Source organism: Muscardinus avellanarius, assembly GCF_963383645.1.
Source record: "Muscardinus avellanarius genome assembly, chromosome: 8".
NCBI classification, from domain to species: Eukaryota; Metazoa; Chordata; class Mammalia; order Rodentia; family Gliridae; genus Muscardinus; species Muscardinus avellanarius.
This window is the reverse complement of record NC_137794.1, coordinates 44,941,320-44,959,068: the sequence shown is the minus strand read 5'-3', so window position 1 is coordinate 44,959,068 and position 17,749 is coordinate 44,941,320.

The following is a 17,749-nucleotide window of genomic DNA, read 5'->3' as shown; positions in this document are numbered from 1 at the left end:
AGCAAGACAGTGAGACCCTGTTTCAAAATAAAACATAAAAATTGTTGGCGATGTAGCTTAAAGGTAGAATGCCACTAGATTCTATTTCCAGTACAAAAATAAAAATTGTAGTATCCTCACACAGTGGAATTCTAGTATGCTCATTCATTTCAACAGCAGAAGAAAGTGAGCTGTTGACACAAACCACAACATGGCTGGTTTAAAAATAACGACGCTGAATAAAAAATGCCAAACAAGAAGGAGTAATAATAACATGACACTCAAAACACTTCAAATTTTGGAGCATTTCAGATTTTGGATTTTGGGATTCAGGATGCTTGGCTGATAAACATTAGGTAAATAGTCCCAAATCTGAAAAACTCTTTCAAATTCTGAAACATTTCTGATCCCAAGAATTTTGGGGTAAGAGATACTCAACTTGCCAGTACCATAAAAAAAGGGACACTCCACCTGTAGTATATTTTTCCATTTGTATACCATTCTATAAAGTCTGAACTAATACATCATGACAAAAAAGCAGGTCAGTGGTCCCTGGGGTGGGAAGGAGAGATGGACTATTGAGCAACATCTGGAAACTCTGGGGATAATGGAAATGTCCATCATGTTGACCATTGTAATGTTTCATGGATATAAATCTATGTTAAAACCCATCAGATTTTATATCTTAGATATGTTCAGCCCACTATATGCCAACTATGCCTTGATAGAGCTAAAAATAAGACCTACATAGTTAATCTTTCTATTACAATTTGGTCCACCTTTATATTCCTTCTGTGAATGGCAGTTCAACCTTTCAGTCAGAATTTCAACTCGTCTTTTTCACACCCACCCATTAAGTACCTATGTCCTGTTCAACTGAGATATTGAATTACAAAAAAAGCTCACCCTAAGATATTAAAAAAAAAAGAAACCTAGAATCCAGAATACAAGGGTTTCAAGAAGACAGTAGGGAATATGGCTTTTATTCCCCCCTTATGGGCATCCCTATAACCTTCACTTAAGACTTTTCCTGAGTAATGGAATTGATGGTCTAGTGAGTCAGAGTGTTTCTGTGACCCCTTGGAGATAAAAATGTATCCTGTAAGCCAGGCATAGTGGCGCACGCTTGTAAACCCCTACTTGGGAGGCTGACAGGAGGATCGCACAAGTTCAAAGCCAGCCTCAGCTTCTGAGTGAGGCTCTCAGCAACTTAGTGAGATCCTGTTTCCAAATAAAATATAAAATAGGTCTGGGAGCTGGGAGTATAGCCTGGAGGTAGAAAGCCCCTGGGTTCCATTCCCAGTACCACCACCAAAAAAAAAAAAAAAAATGTATCCAGGTCTCTAGGACACATAAAGGATTTGGATTTTTCAATATAGTTCAGATATAGAAGACATTGCTCTCAGCAAAAAATTGTATAAAGTTGCTTTGTCCTCATGTGCAATGATGCCTAGAATCACCACTTAGAAAATGGATAGAAACACAATGCTTATTGGGAAGAGGAAAAAGTAAGTAAATTGATCAAAAAGAAGACATAAAAATTAAGACATGGGAAAATAGAAATAGGAAAAATAGAAATGTATAGGCAAACTGAAGGAAAAAGTAAAGAATGAGAGGAGAATTGGCAAAACCATTGAAATCAACCCAATCTGACAAGGCAAAAAATGCAGGAATAGGAGAGAAAAAAAACTCCCAAATGATGTGGTGTATGATTTCTATTGGTTTATTTTATATGCAGATTTTTTGCCAAAATATTAAACACATGCAATCATAATTTACATGCTATATATATATGACTAGATAAAATATACACAGCCTTCAACTAAATATTCATTGTATTTCACCTATAATCAATAATGTCTCATGAGAGGAGGCATCTGGAATATCATATTTAAATACTTTTTGAAAGTGAGGAACAGCAAATATTCTTTGACATATGTAGAACAGATACTAGTATATTACTCATTTACACCTATGACTTTAACTTTCCACTTTATTTCTGGGGCATTTTCAAGTACTATCCTTAATGTACCTCTTATAGAATGGTAGGGAAATACAAGCTGTTAGAGAATTAATTATAAGAAATCAGAGGGAGTGGGTTATATGGAGTGTTACCTATTTTTAGCTCCTCAACTCTAAAACTACACATCTGATATTTAAAAAAAGAAGATAAGTACAATTCTCTTGGATGCCTGCCTCAGTCCTCGCCTTGCATGTGTTGGCCGCAGCTCTGCTCTCAGCATGCCTTTGCATGACAGCTTTCCCCGCCCCGCTGTGTTTTCAAGCATCACCTACTTGTACTGTCTCTCCAGACCCCTCTAGGCATATTGTGGTCCAGTCTTACCTCACAGGCCCTGTAATTATGTTGTGTGCAGGAAGCAAGTCAAAAAGGATGGCAGTTGAAGACATGTCTGCCAGCCGATGAGTGAAAATGTGCCTTCACTTGTCTTCCACACTGGGAATATCTCTGACAGAAAAGGAAAAAATATATGTACATATATATGGGACCTCTGTCAGGCTGTCAGGGTGGTCAAGCCCACTGTGATCTGCTGTGTAGGTGTCACCTCCCCCCACTTCCCAGGGCCTGAGGCAGATTTAAGCTGGGTACTCACATGTATCCTGAAACTGTCTCCCTGAAATCTAAGTTAAACGCACCAATTTTTTTTCTCCCTCCTTTTATCAAGATTATCTGGAAATTATTAACTGCTTCTATTTAAATATCCATTTTCTGTATTTTATCATTCGGAAGTTTCCCCTCATCACCAGGCAATAGCTCAACATGATATTGCTGTTGCTTGAACAGTCACTTCTAGCAAGATGATATTGTCACATTAATGATCCTGTGACCTTCAGGAATAAGGAATATATAAACACCAGCTGCTTCCATTAGAAACAGTATTTCCTTCTACCATAAAGAAAAATATAATGTTCACATATTGAGTGCAGAGTAATGGAAATCCCATTGTAAGCTTAAAGAGAAACTACCCTGCGTGTGTGGTTATCATGTCTGAAGTTGTCTGTTAAATTTATCTATGAAATTCTCTGTGACTACAATGAACAACCAGCATGCTTTCTGAAAATAAATTGATATAATTTCCAGTAAATGTGGTTGATATAACTGATATGTTCAGACCACCTTCTTGTGAAAACAGCTAGAAATGCTGGCTGAAATAAAGCAAAAAATGGTTCACTTAATATACAGTTGAGCTCAAACTAAAGAAAAGAAAATTTTCAGGGCTGGGCAAGAGGCATAAACATAAAGTGCCAAGATTGAAAGGCAGGGGACAACCTGACCAATAGACCCAAGTCTGGGCTTGGTGACTCGAGGCTAATATTTGAATGTCTTTACAGGAACAGGAAAATCACAATCTCAGACTGTTGAGAGGCAAGGCATAAAAACAGAGCACCATGTTTTGCTATCTAAGAAGTAGGACCTTGGTCAGCTCCTCCAGCAAACCTGAGGAACATCTGAGACACATGATGAAGAGAATCACCTGTGCATGGTCAGAAACCCAAGTCTGAGCCCTTTCAAGTGCCATCTGAATTTTCACCACCATTTCGACATAAGAATAAGCAAAAACTGGTCCAGAACAGACAAGAACCCTCTCTGCGGAGGTAAACTTAAGGAGAACATCACGGCAGCCAAGTTCATAGTAAAATAGTACACTCACAAGATAAAATAAACTGTCATGAATAAAGCATGCACACCCAGGAACTTGAGGTGAGGAAGCAATCTGAAGAGGCCTATAAAATAAATATAGTTAAGATACTAAGTAGATTTTAAGGCTGATATAGAATGCAGTCAGTTAAGACTTTGCTGGGTGAGAAACTAGCATGGGATGGATATAAATGGAAAGGGATGCACTTACTGGTATGGTGTCCTAGGCATTTGAGAGCTATGAGGGAAGAAATAATTATAAGGACTGAGACTGCATGGCTGTTGCTAAGTACCATTGATTCAATGATGAGAGAAAATAAAAATTTATTAATCAATAACCTAGAACTAAGGGGCTTTCTTAACAGCCTTGAAAAGGGTTCTTATCAGCCAGGAGTGGTAATCCTTAACAGCCTTTCAAAGGGATCTTACCAGCCAGGATCATGCTTGTAATCCCAGTACTTGGGAGGCTGAGACAGGAGGATTGCAAGTTTGCAGCCAGTCTCAGCAACTTAGTAAGACTTTCTGCAACTCAGTGAGAACCTTTTTAAAATAAAAATAAAATAAAATAGGGCTAGGGTTGTAACTTAAAGGTGGAATGCCCTGGGGCTCAATCCCCAGCACCACCAAAAAAAAAAAAAAAAAGTTCTTACCTCCTGCAACCAGAGAGCAGGTGCAAGCAAAAGACAGGCAGAAGGTAAGAAGGTATACTCATAAGAACAGCAGAACCCTAGAGAAGACTGACTTCTCAGCCAAGGCCAGCCTCCCACATCACAGCCAGGGCCCTGATGGGGGTGGATCCTGAGAACTAGGATGAGATATCCAGTTGAAGACTTTGAACCTCCAGATTTTTCTGAGACCTCTGGAACTATAGATACTTCCACTCCTGCTTTTCCTGCTTTTTTGAAAACTATGCAGAGACACCAAATGAGGCAGATGCTTTATGGGGCCATGCTTGACCTCCAGAACCTGCTCCTACTGCCTCTCAAATGACCTACTGTCAAGGTCAAACCTCAGCATAGCCAAGTTGGAAAGGAGGGTCTGCTAAATGGGGAAAAGGAGATAGGCAGGATCTAACCACAGAAGAGCAGCAGGGATCGGCTGGGGCGGGGAGCAAGGACATGATTCTCAGGTGCCAGATCAAGACGGGTGAACCTAAGGCTACATAAGAGAGAGTTCACTGACATGTGGACACGTGATTAGACACCCTTCCAAGGGCCCTAGGTGACAGTCCTAATGCTTTGCTTAGATGCTTCTTAAAGTCTTAGTAAAAGTGAGGTTTCACCTAAAATAGAGATGGCAGTACTGCAGTAGGAAACTGTAGAAAGGGATCAAAAGGCTCAGAGGAGTCGACATGCTGGCATAGGTGTAACCCTACCAGCTGGACACTGTGGGGTCAGTCCTGCCTGGAGGACAGTCCATTTCCCAAGGTGAACAAGAACACACTGGCGAGGGGACCCTGGGCAGCTCAAGGCGGCTCTCCTCCACAGGTCAGAGTGGATGGCAGAAAATGCCAGCAACCTAACAACAGAAAGAATAGGAACCCAGCATAGCAGAGATCAAACAGCAAAATCTAACCATCAAAAGCAAACAGGCATAACTCCCATTAAAGCCTCCAGGGTGGCCTAGCAGCCAGGGAAGCAGATCCACCGGGATCTCTGGAGAGGGATTAAAGAGCAGGATATTCCCAGGAGCGATAGAGATGGCAACCAACAATAGCATATTCAAAAGAGACCAGAAATAAGCAGAAGGCTGGGGTCAGCTGGCCAGTGGAGGAACCAGATCTCTGCTCAGGGGCCTGAACAGAACTAGTTCTCTGACCCAGAACCGACAACTAAAAGAGAGCTTGGATCCAAGAGTATACTGTAATCATTTCCCCATCCCCCCCCCCAAAGACCAATGGTCACCTGCCCAAATAAATGTATTTTAGAAAAAGGGAATCCTCCAACTGCCATCATAACTTCCCCTAGTAGCAAACAGTGGTTACAATAAACGGAGTTCTGGCCCAGCACCATATCATAGCGGTTCAATACCTGCACATACCCATCTAGTGCAGGGACCATTCCCTTGATCCCAAATTTTAATTTGGAATAAAATGAATGTACTTGGGAGTTGACAGAAACCTCACATTCGGCTTGAGACCTGTAGAATACGATCTATTGTGCTAGGAAAAACCAAGTAGAAGTTCCTGAAACTATCGCCTAACCAAGATCTTAACACCAGGAAGATTGGCAGACTATTATCAACCCCCAGAAACTTGGAGCAGTCAGAGGCTTAATTTAATTAAACCCATTTAATTTACTAGTCTTACCCCTGCAGCAAATGAATGAAAACACATGGCAGTCAGTTACTGCAACTTAACCAAGTAGACGCCTGGTTGCAGCTTCTGCACCAGATGTGCCTTCTTTCATATATATACTTTTACTGGCGCAGCGTAATCTCACATCACAATGTAGTTCAGAGTGATAGGGACATACATACACACAGCACTTGAATAGCTTCCCCCAGCAACCTCTCTATTCTCTCCCCTGCTCTCCATTCTCTATACATAATAAACCCAGCAGAATTCTACCTCCAAGCTATACCTCCAGCCTTTTTTATTTTTTATTTTGAAAACAGGGTCTTGCTAAATTGCTGAGGCTGGCTTCAAACCTGTTATCCTCTTGTCTCAGCCTCCCAAGTATTGGAATTACAGGCATGCTTCACCATGCCTGGCTAAGATATGATATCATTGCTACAGCAGATTAAAACAGGTTCAGGTGTGTGATACAAGGTCATTGGTCTAGCATGAAGAGCCAGAAGCAGTTTGCATTCACATGGGACAGACAACAATATATTATAGTTTTGTGTAGGGCTATGTTAATTTTCTTGCTCTCGGATGTAACAGAGTCTAAAGGTACCATGTTAGGTGATTTAGAAGATTTCTAGCTTTTTTTTATTTTTTATTTTTTGGATCTGGGGATGGAACCCAGGGGCATTCGACCTCCGAGCTACACCCCCTGCCCTATTTTTTATTCTTTATTTTGAAACCGGGTCTCACTAAGTTGCAGAGGGCCTCACTAAGTAGTAGCTGAGGCTGTCTGTGAACCGTGATCCTACGGTCTCAGCCTCCTGAATGCTGGAATTACAAGCGTGCGCCACCACGCCCGGTTGATTTCTAGCTTTGAGAAGAAGAAAGGACTCTGCAGCGGGTCCTGTAGCACAAGCAGCCTTCCCATTTCGGCCATGTGACCTAGATGATCCTCGGCACTGGGAAGATCTGCAGTAGAGAAAGACATGGAGCTTCAACAAGGGCTAGCAGGAGACATGGAGGGCTCCAGCAGGGAAGCGCGGAACATTTGAAAAGCAGTTCCTGATATGCCACTAAGCCCAGATGGAAAACTGGTGTCTGAGCTGGGTAACATAAGACTCAAGATGGGCTTCCAATGGCTCAACTATGGTGCACAAACAGCTGCCCAGACCCTATTCCACCATCCTCAGTCACACTCTTGCCCCTCCCAGTTCACACCTGTGGCTTTTGGGGTGTGTGTGTGTGTGTGTGTGTGTGTGTGTGTAAGGGGGGCTATAACTGGATAACAGAGAAGGAACAGCTGGAGCTTGGTTCATGGATGGACTGGCTTTGTATGTTGGTGAGATGAAGACGTCTATACCACATTCCTGCTCAGGGTGTCCCTGAAAGACAGAGGAGAAATACCTCTGATGAACAGTCAGCTTTACTCATCATCATCCCCTTTGTGTGGAAAAAGAAGTGACCCAAGAAAAGGGTACGTGAGGTCTCACGCGTGGCAGGTGACTAAGCTGACTCATTAGGGGCCTGGAAAAACTCAGATTGAAATGCTGGTTTAAGGAGGTCTGGGGAAGAGCTTTGTCAATGAAACTGTGTGAATAGGCATGAGCGTAAGATCATCTGCTCCCTCTAAGAAATTACAGCAAGACCTAGAGGTAACCAGTAAGGTGGAAGAGACATTCCAAATCAGCACGCCAGAAACCCTCTGGAAATCCTGTCTTGCATGCCAAGGCTCTCAGGTGTTTGCCATCTTATAATTCTTTTTTTTTAATTGGTGCATTGAAATCGTACATCACAATACATCTGAGAGTGGCAGAGGTATGCATGCACACAGCGTTCGCTGAGCCTCCCCAGCTCCCACCCCTCTCCCTCACCCTCCCCGTGCACTCCGTTTAGATTGGCATTGATACGTTTGTGTATGTACATCATGTCCATTGTAAGTCTTTCTGTAATCAAGTCTCCCTCCCCTCACCCATCTCCCTCCCTGAGGCCCCTCTATCACCCCACTAGGCTTTCTCCTCCTTTGTCTAGAGTCCTTCCTCTATCCCAATTTCTCCTTAGCTTCCACATATGAGGAAAAATATCTGACCCTTCACTTTCTCTGACTGACTAATACCACTTAGCGTAATATTCTCCAGTTCCATCCATTTTCTTGCAAATGATATGATTTCGTTCTTCTTTATGGCTAAGAATTCTATCTTACAATTCTTCCCCTCGGGAGCTAAACCCCTAGCACTAGGTCTTCTAGAGACCTGTACACAAATCCCTCACCATCTCATCTCAGAAGATGATACACCTAAGATGCAGGCAGGGGCACACTACGGGTGTGCAATTCTCATATCTCACTCTTTGCTGAGAAAAATGGTGGAAGCTCTCTTCTTTATCATGTTTCTATTACCGGAGCAAAGAAAAGCCCATTTTTCAGTGTCTATAATAAGAACAGTTACAGTTGGATTTCATCTCTGCCAATCATTCTAGCTTACAGAAAAGAATCAGGATATGTTCTCTGACTAGGAAATAGTTGAAGTTTATATCCACACAATGGTAATTTTGCTTTTAGTTCACCTCTCTTAAAATAGGGCAAGGCAGAGGGCATACTTTCAATTATGCAGATTTTGAAATACAAGAAGAAACTTTAATATCAGAAGCTGGGAAAACACTGTAGTTAATGGTTCTTATGGCCTGTTATTATTTTGGTTGGAAAACAAAAGAGACTTGTTTTAAAAATCTTGAAGGTTTTAGTCTATTCTTAATTTATATCTCACTGCTATATAAAAGAACAAACTAAGCCAGTGGTGTTGATACGTGTCTGTAATTCCGGTTCTTAGGAGGCTGAGACAGAAGGATCACAGTTTTGAGGCCAATCTCAGCAATTTATGGAGTTCCTCAGCAATTTAGTGAGACCCTGTTTTAAAACAAAAGTAAAATAGCCTGGCGTGATGGTGCACACTTGTAATCCCCATGCTTGGGAGGCGGAGACAGGAGGATTGGGCAGGTTTGAAGTGAGCTGCACTGGTTTTAAGAGACCCTGCTTCCAAATAAAAAATGTATAAAATAGGTCTGGGAGTATAGCCCGGCAGTAGAAGGGCTTCCAGGAACCCCAGTACCACAAAAAAAAGTAAAATAAAAGGGCTAGGGGTTGTAGTTCAGAGGTAAAATGCCCCTAAGTTCAATCACGAGTAAGAACACACACACACACACACACACACACACACACACACACACACACCAAACAGAAAACGAATTCTCTTAGGTCTGCCATAGAACATCTCTGTTCTTACCAAGTATTCCTAAAATATCCATATTACCAACTAAGTATCATAGAGTGCTTAAAGATCTCTTACAAATCAATAGAGAGAAAATGGGTAAACAATTCACAAAAGAAGAAACCCTAAATGGTTAAAGAGTACATAAAGAGATACCTTAACTGTGGTCAGAGAAATATAAAGTAAAACAATGGCAAAATGCTGATCATGCTTTGCTGGGTATATGCAAAGTTATGGAGGAATGAGAACACTCGTATAATCCTAGGAGGAGCATAACCACTTTGGAGAGCAATTTAGGAATAACCAGGAAATTTTACACACTATCCACACACTAGAAATATCATTATACAAGAAGATACGCATGATAATATTTTAAGTTTTATTGTCATGGAAAACATGGAAGCAATCTAAATATGCATCAATTAGAGAACTTAAATCATCATGATAAAACTATATAGTGATTTAAAATATGAGCAGACCCATTTTACAAACATGAAAACAATGTAAATCTTAGAAACACAATATTGAGTAAAAACAGAAAAATTCTATTTATATAACCATTTTAAAAAACCCCAAACAACACTATATCCATGTGTATGTCATCAAATATAAAAGCAGGAAGGAAGAAAAGCAAGAATGAAAGAGAAACAAAGACCAACTTTTAAGAGAGTAGTTATCTCTAGGCATAAAGAAAGAGAAGATGTAAATTCTCTCTGCAACTTTAATATATATTAGAAAAAATCTAAAGCAAATATGGTAAAATAATAACAGTTAAACTTAAATGGCTGGTACTTTATTTGAATGTTTTGTCATCTAAGAAATTATTTTGTCAAGTAGTTCAATTAAAATATAAGACGAAATAAAGTAGAGGAACAGTAGGCCTGGGCCAGTGTGACCATATTCCTGAGTCAGAGCAGATGGATAGAGATCAGGAGAATTGATGGGGCCTCCAGTTCATTGTGGATTGAAGGGCTGTAGCTATGGAAACAGACCGGCCACGGGAAGCAGGTGCACTTGCAGGGAGTAAGACACTTGGGTTGGGTTGGATGGAGTTGGGCTGGGCTAGATGGGTTGGTGGAGGATAAAGGGGTTGACCACAGGTCCTGGGTGCTCTAGGTCCAACCAACTTGGAGCAGGAAGAGGGGAGGGCATTGGGTTGATGCTGAATGCCAAAATTCCCCTAGAGGAATGTTCCAGGGCTCAGACATGGGGACATCGCCCTTCTCCTCTCTCCTCCTGTGTTGCTCTCTTGCCTCCTCTTTTTCTAGTCCTCTTCCTCACTCAGGAATTCTTTCCAATCTCCAACTCTTTATCCCAGAGGCACTTGTGGTTGTCCACACTGTAGAATTGATATCTATATTGATTTATTTGCTCTATTTATTAAGAGGTTGATGTTCCTAAAGGCAAGTTAAAATAAATTAAACTTTTCTCACATAATAGCCAGAAATTAAATTAATTAAAATTCTGTGGCTTTCAAGAAACATTCTTGCATCTAGAGAAAAAGAGAGAGATTCCCTTCTAATATTTATTTTATTTCAAGTCTTCTCTAATGATAATCCATTACACATGTACCATGCACCAACTAGGGTGTGGTATCAGTGCTTTATATGGATTGTTCCATTTAATTCTTGTGAAAAGGTAAAAGTAACAGCCGTGTACAGTAACTCATCCCACATTCTGGGTTATCCCCATCTCATAGATGTGGAAATTGAGGTTCAGAGGTGACAAATGACTTACGTAAGTTCTCACAATGGCCCAGCAGAAATTAAAAACCCAGGAAACTCCCAGAGCTTGGCCCAGGACATCAGCAACAAGGAAAGAATTGACCCTAGCCAGCCATGGTGGTACACACATGTAATCCCAGTACTTGGGAGACTGAGATAGGAGGGTTGAAGATTCAAGGACAGCCTCAGCAAGTAGTGAGACTGTCAACCTAGCAAGACAGTGTTTCAAAATAAAAATTAAAAAAAAAAAAAGGCTGAGGGTGTATGAGGGTGTAGCTTGAAGGTAGATTGCTCCCGGGTTCAATTTTTAGTAACACACACACACACACACACACACACACACACACACACACTCACTCACATACAACTTGACCCTAACAAACAAAGAAATGATCCTAATAGCACACCTGAAAAGGCATGTTATTTTACACAGCATTGTCCACTTTAGGAGTTCCTGCTTTTCCATAAATTTAGGACTTTGTGACTTCAAAGTATTCAGATGCTTAAAATTTCAACAACAAAACAATTTTATTTTGAGGTATCCCATCACCCTCAAATCTGAAAAAAAATCTAATAAACTCATTGTAGATATCTCTCTCTCTCTCTCTCTCTCTCTCTCTCTCTCTCTCTCCACACACACACACACACACACACACACACACACACACACGCACACACACATACAAGCACCTTCCGGATCTACTAACCTAAATCAGCAGGCTCAAGGGTTTCTCAGAGACTTCCCTCAGCATTAAGGATGCTAATTGCTACTCTAGCAGTTACTGGAAGATCAAAGAACCGCCCACAGAGCAGAGCTGCGTTTCATCTTCCACAGACCAAACACTAATATCGCCCATCCCCCACCACCCTCCCCCTCTCAAGCTGGCGCGTTGGACAGATTCCCTTTCCTCTTCCCACATGCTCTCCCCCGCCCCTAAAATAGCTCGGTGCCAAAAATAAGCACTCGGAAAAATGCTTGCGGAATGAATGGAGAAAGGTAACTTCACTATCATTATGGCTCCCTTCTAATTACCATGGCTTGTTTAAGGATGTACTTGTTTGTTTCTGGTAGCGATTCAGAAACCTGCGCTGGGAACCCTCCCCTGTCCTTCTCCCAGGAGCTGGGGCAGGTCTCCTATGGTCTTGTCATGGCTCCAGCCCCAAAGGCCCAGACACAGACTGAGTCCCATCCCGACCCAGAGGACCCAGCCTCATGAGCAGCTCCAGGTCACTGGGCTCTCACCCAGGAAATTCTGTGCTTTTCTGGAAAGCAACCCCCTCCCCCATTTCCTGGGGTGAGACATCCCCTCCTGGAGCTGGCACAATAACAGGGTGTCTTTTATCACACATGGCCAAGTGAAATTGGCACATCGAGAGGGAGATGTCACTGAGGGTCTCAATATCTGGCTCCAAGGTTGGATAAATGGGGCTTCTCTCCACAGTCCAGGCTGCTTGGGCAAAGCTGACCCATGCATGTTCCGTAAAGGAGAAAAACCCAGCGGAGATGCAGCCGCTCAGAGCAGGGAAAGAGATGAAGTCTCAGAGGGGCAGCCCTCTGAGAGACCAGGGTCAAGGTGACAGTGAGCAGGCATCGTTGGGGATCAGGTGTACCAGGTGTCCCTCTGCCAAAGGTGAGTGCCCTGCACACTGGAACAGGCAGCTCGATTCCTCAGGCAAAACTGGGTGCCCCTCTACTGTGACGGGCTGCTGTGCCCCAGCCCCTGGCCAGGCCTTCTTCCTGCTGCTGCCCTGACAGCCTCCCATTCCTCTTTCGGTCCTGCCTGCTAACAAGCTGAGGGCTGGCCCATGGTCACACTCGTTGCCCTGCCCTGGGCTCCCACAGTGAGCTCACCCTGCTCAGCCCAGCTCGAGGCCAACATGAGCTGTCCGTGTCCTGGAGGCCACATGTTTTCATGTCCTCCTTACAATGTACAGTTTCCTCACTCTGTTGCTGTTTCCACAGGAATCTTTTTCTATAAAATATTCCCCACTTTTCTTCCTTTCTTTGTTCTTCTGTCTTTAGTCTTCAGACTCACAGTTTCCCCCCAAAGAGCTATTTCTAACACCTGTCCCCACCTTTCCACAGTCATCTCAGTCCAGATTGTGTTTCCCTGAATCCACCAGTCTCTGCTCTCTCAAAATACCCCTGCTAAGTGTAATAAACCCTAAGGATAGTTCTGTCCATGCCAAGTCCCAACTCAAATGCCCTCAGTGACCCCCATTCAAGACATTAAAGAACCTTATTCTTTATGCTATGTTGTGCTATGCTATGTCAAGGATTCCCAAATGGAAGACTGGAAATAAAATATCAACCAGGGAATTTTAATTTGTGCAGTCCTTCCGTGTGAGCAAATGAACTTGGCCCACAGGGTCCATGTTGCAGGAAGTTTCTAAGAACCCAGGGACAAGATAGGGATTCAGTGAACAGGTGCTGGCTTCAGGTCATTGTTTTAGTCCACTTTTCCATCACTGTGACCAAAATACCCTGACGGAAACAACACAAAGAGGGAAACATTTATTTGGCTCACGGTTTAAGAGGTACAATCCATTATCGGCCCACTCCAAGGCAGACATCATGGTGGCGTGGCATGTGGCAAGGTATAGAAGCTCATCTTATGGCAGTCAGAAGAGAGAGAGAGAGAGAGAGAGAGAGAGAGAGAGAGAGAGAGAGAGAGAAAGAGAAGAGAAAAGAGGAGGAGGAGGAGGAGGAGGAGGAGGAGGAGGAGGAGGAGGAGAGGGAGAAGAGACTGGGAGGTGAGAGGGAGAGGAAAAACATACCCCCAGTGACCTACCTCCTCCAACCATGCCCCACCTGCCTAAATTACTACCCAGTAAATCCACTCAAATTATTAATCCTTCAGTGTATTTAGCTACTGATGAGATTAGAGCCCTGATTCAATTATTTCACCTCTGAATATTCTTGCATTGTCCATATATAAACTTTTCCAAGAGACACTTTATATTTGAAGTATAACAGCCGCCAAGATGGAACTCCCCAAGCAATAAACATTCTTAGGCCAGTGCTGCGTGGGAGAAGAATGCACCCCCAGAGGACAGAGGTTCAGGAGGATTAGAATTGTGAGAGTAATGCTTGGAGACGATTTGAATACAACACAGCCACAAAATCACCTACGTTGTCTGTATCCAAAATCTCTCCGTCCTACCATCCTTCCTAGTGCCAGCTTCCTGGGATAGAAAGTGAAGGGGCGTGGAGAAGCGAGCCAAGCTTCTGTGACAGCTGAGACACAGCCAAGCTGCTGGGGCTGTGTGGTGGGACCCGGCTTTCCTCTGTTGCAGTGGGCCAGGAGGTATAGCAGCCAAGTGCTCAGCAGCCCTCATGGTGTCCTCAGCACTGCAAGCCCCGGCCACTACGAGAGGCAGAGGGAAGACCAAGGCTGAGCAGGAAGAGAAAGAGCTTGATGTCGAGTCCACACACGGAATGCCCAGGGCTCCTTAAGAAGAATGGCCAAGGGCCAGCTGTGGGGGTGCACGCCTGAAATTCCTGTACTTGGGAGGCTGAGACAGGAGGATCTCAAGTTCAAAAACAGCCTCAGCAACTTAGCAAGGCCCTCCACAACTTAGTGAGACTCTGTTTCAAAATAAAAAAGTAAAACTTTTTTTTTTAGAGCTGGGGTGTAGCTCAGAAATAGAACACCTCTAGCCGGGCGTGACGGAGCACGCTTGTAATCCCCACGCTTGGGAGGCGGAGACAGGAGAATCGCGTAGGTTCGAAGCCAGCCTCACTGGCTTAAGAAACCCTGTTTCCAAATAAAAAATATAAAAATGGGTCTGGGAGTGTAGTCTGGAGGTAGAAGGGTTTCCAGGATCCCCAGTACCACCAAAAAAAAAAAAAAAAAAAAAAAAATAGAACACCTCTGAGTCCTCAGTAACAAAGAGAAGGATGTGAAGGGCAAGGGGCTGGGCTGGTGCTTCCCAGAGGATCTCAATTGGCTCCACTATGGTGATAGCTAACCCTCACTTACGTACACAGGTAGAACCTAAGGAAACATGGGTTGTAGCTGGACGACTTGGAAAATGGATAAAGTCCCTCCTCAGGCAGCCCTCAGTTCCCACGTGAACTGTTCACCTCTTGTGAACAAATCCCCAAAGTCCCAGTCACCATGCACCGCTCCCCATAGTTAAGTGGTGTGTCCTCCCTCCCTCCCTTCCCTTCTCAGTTTTTTAAAAAAATATTATCCATCCTTCAGGGCCCACCCCAAGCATTTTCTCTTATAAGAAGCTTTTCTTGATTGACACAGTTCTAAGTGATTTTCCTCCTGAGTCTTCGTGGCCATTTCTACCTGCATCTTGATTCTGACCACATCCCAGTTTGTGACGAAGCTATTTCTCTGGGTCCAAGGACACCAGTGATCTCCAGGAAGTTAAATCCGATGGATATTTCTTTGGTTCCTATTTTTCTTGATCTTTTAACAGTATTTCATACTCTGGACCACATTTTCCTTCTTAGAATTCCTGTCCATCTGGCATCGATATAGATAGGCATGTGGATCTCTGTTTCCTCAGGTAACAGCACCTTGATTTTTATTTTGAGAAACCGTTTTTTACCACAGCTTCCAGCCCATGTCGTGTTGGTAGAGTAGATGTCAACCCCCAGTTCGGAGATAAGTATCCAACCCACACTGTGCCAAATAGCGACACCTTGTATTTTGTTGAAACCAAGAGAAGAGATACATTTTCTTTACCTTGAGTGGGATGTAAACCTGAAGCTTCTTCCAGTGATCTGAGCAGACCACCACATAAGAAGGGACACCTAGCAAGGGAGCCCAGCTAGAAGGTAGAATTCAGTGGTGACAAGAGAGACAGCTTCTGAGGATCTATTTGGGCACTTGGATGCAATCACTCCCGACTAGTACTGACTTTAGGTTACAATAGCCAACAAATTCTTTTTTTACTTCACCAGTTGAAAATGGATTTCATGAACATGCATTTGAAAGAGTCTTGCTTCAGTCTCGAGAGTACTGTGCACCCTGGCTTCCTCCTACCTGGCTGTTGCTGACAATCCTCCTTTACTCTAACTAGAGATGTCAGAATCCATCGAATTCTGGTCCTAGTTTCCTTTTTTGTTGCTCTGTCTCCCAAGACAATCTCAACCACCGTGTCACCATCTCAAATTTATAGCTGATTTACCAGGTTTCTCTTAGAACTCCAACTATGTAAATGAGCCTGCCACAAATTGTCTAGGTGAATGCTTTGGGGCACCTCCTCCTTGTCAAATAAATCCTGTGCCATGAGTCCTCCTTCCCAAGCAGCTCTTGTCCTCTGTTCCTATCATAGAAAATGGCTCAAAACAAAGATAGGGTCATGTAATGTATTCTGCATGCTTTGGCTAAAATGGCTTATTTATGTATTTATTTTAGTAGTAAAAATTGAACCCAAGGGCACTCAACCTCTGAGCTACATACCCAGTCCTATTTTATTCTTTATTTTGAAACAGGGTCTCACTACATTATCTCACAGAACCACATTGAACCTGCAATCCTCCTGTCTCCTGTACTAGAATTAGAGGTATGAGCCACCATGCCCAGCTGAAATTATTTTTTAAAAACTCAAATTAGATCATATCTCTTCTGTCCAAATGCTTCCAAAATTTTTTTATTGCTCATGGGATAAGGACCAGAATTAGGAACAGAGACCCCAAGGTCCTGCCCAAGGTGGTTCTGACTCATTTTAATAAGCTTCTCTGATTATTACTTCTTTGGAGGGCCATGCTCCTTCCCATCTCAGGGCCTTTACCTTTAAGCTCCCCATCTTTGTCTAGCTCACTGCAAATCATCTTCAGATCTAGGCTAGAAGGTCCAAAAAGCTCTTCCGTACTCTATCAGATTGCATCAGGCCACCTTAATACTCTTGTAGCACCCAGAAGCTTTTTCCATTCTTGTCCATTATATGTCCATTTGATTCTTTGATTAATATCTATCTCCTTCATGTAACTCTGCATCAGGGACTAAGACCATGTCTGGTTTTCTCATTCATGGTTTTTAGCCCTTAGCTTTCTGTGTAATGGGCGGTGGCATCAGTTAGTAGCTATAGAACAAAGTGGTGAAGACTTGATGGTCCCTGCTGAGTGAATGCTCTCTTGTAGACAGGGAGGAGCAGCAGGACCACCAGGGTGAGCCCAGAGAATGGAAAGGGGGACTTCCCAGGGAAATGGCACCCAACAGGAAGACAGGAACCTGGGAGGGCAGCGGGTAAGGCCATGCCTACATTAAGGTCACACCGACGGAAACGCAGGAGGAGGCACAGTCACAAGGCAATGAATCTGTAGACAGAAATTTGCTTGGTGAGGCTGTTTGACTAAAACTGGAGTGGAAAGTCCCAGGTGATCTTTTCTAATACAGATGAATTTCGAGGATAAGCATTTGTAACCTGACCAAAGTTTCTCAGATGCATGTGATGTGTATTGCATATCAAATCGGACTGAGATGTGGTACATGCTTGTAGATAATTCTGTTACATAATCTTCGGATGTGTGGCACTCATGCTATATATAGTTGTATGTTGAAACTTTAAATGTGAAGTAGTACTTTTGTAAAATTACTGAGGTGAGGTCGAGGGAGCATCACTTTTCATAAGCTACCTGTATCTGTAAAGTGTTCTCTAACGGAACCACCTGGACAGGCAGGTCAGGAAAAAATAATAAAGGCTTCATACTTTTATTAAAGAACTATATATTTCCCATTTAATTTGTGCTGCTCTGCCCAGTCCTCCTTTAGTAAAATTTTTGCATTTCAATTAAATTGGGATAATAACATTCATTAAGGATATTGAGATAATAAGACATATAAAATGTTAAGAACAGTACTTCATGTCATAGAAA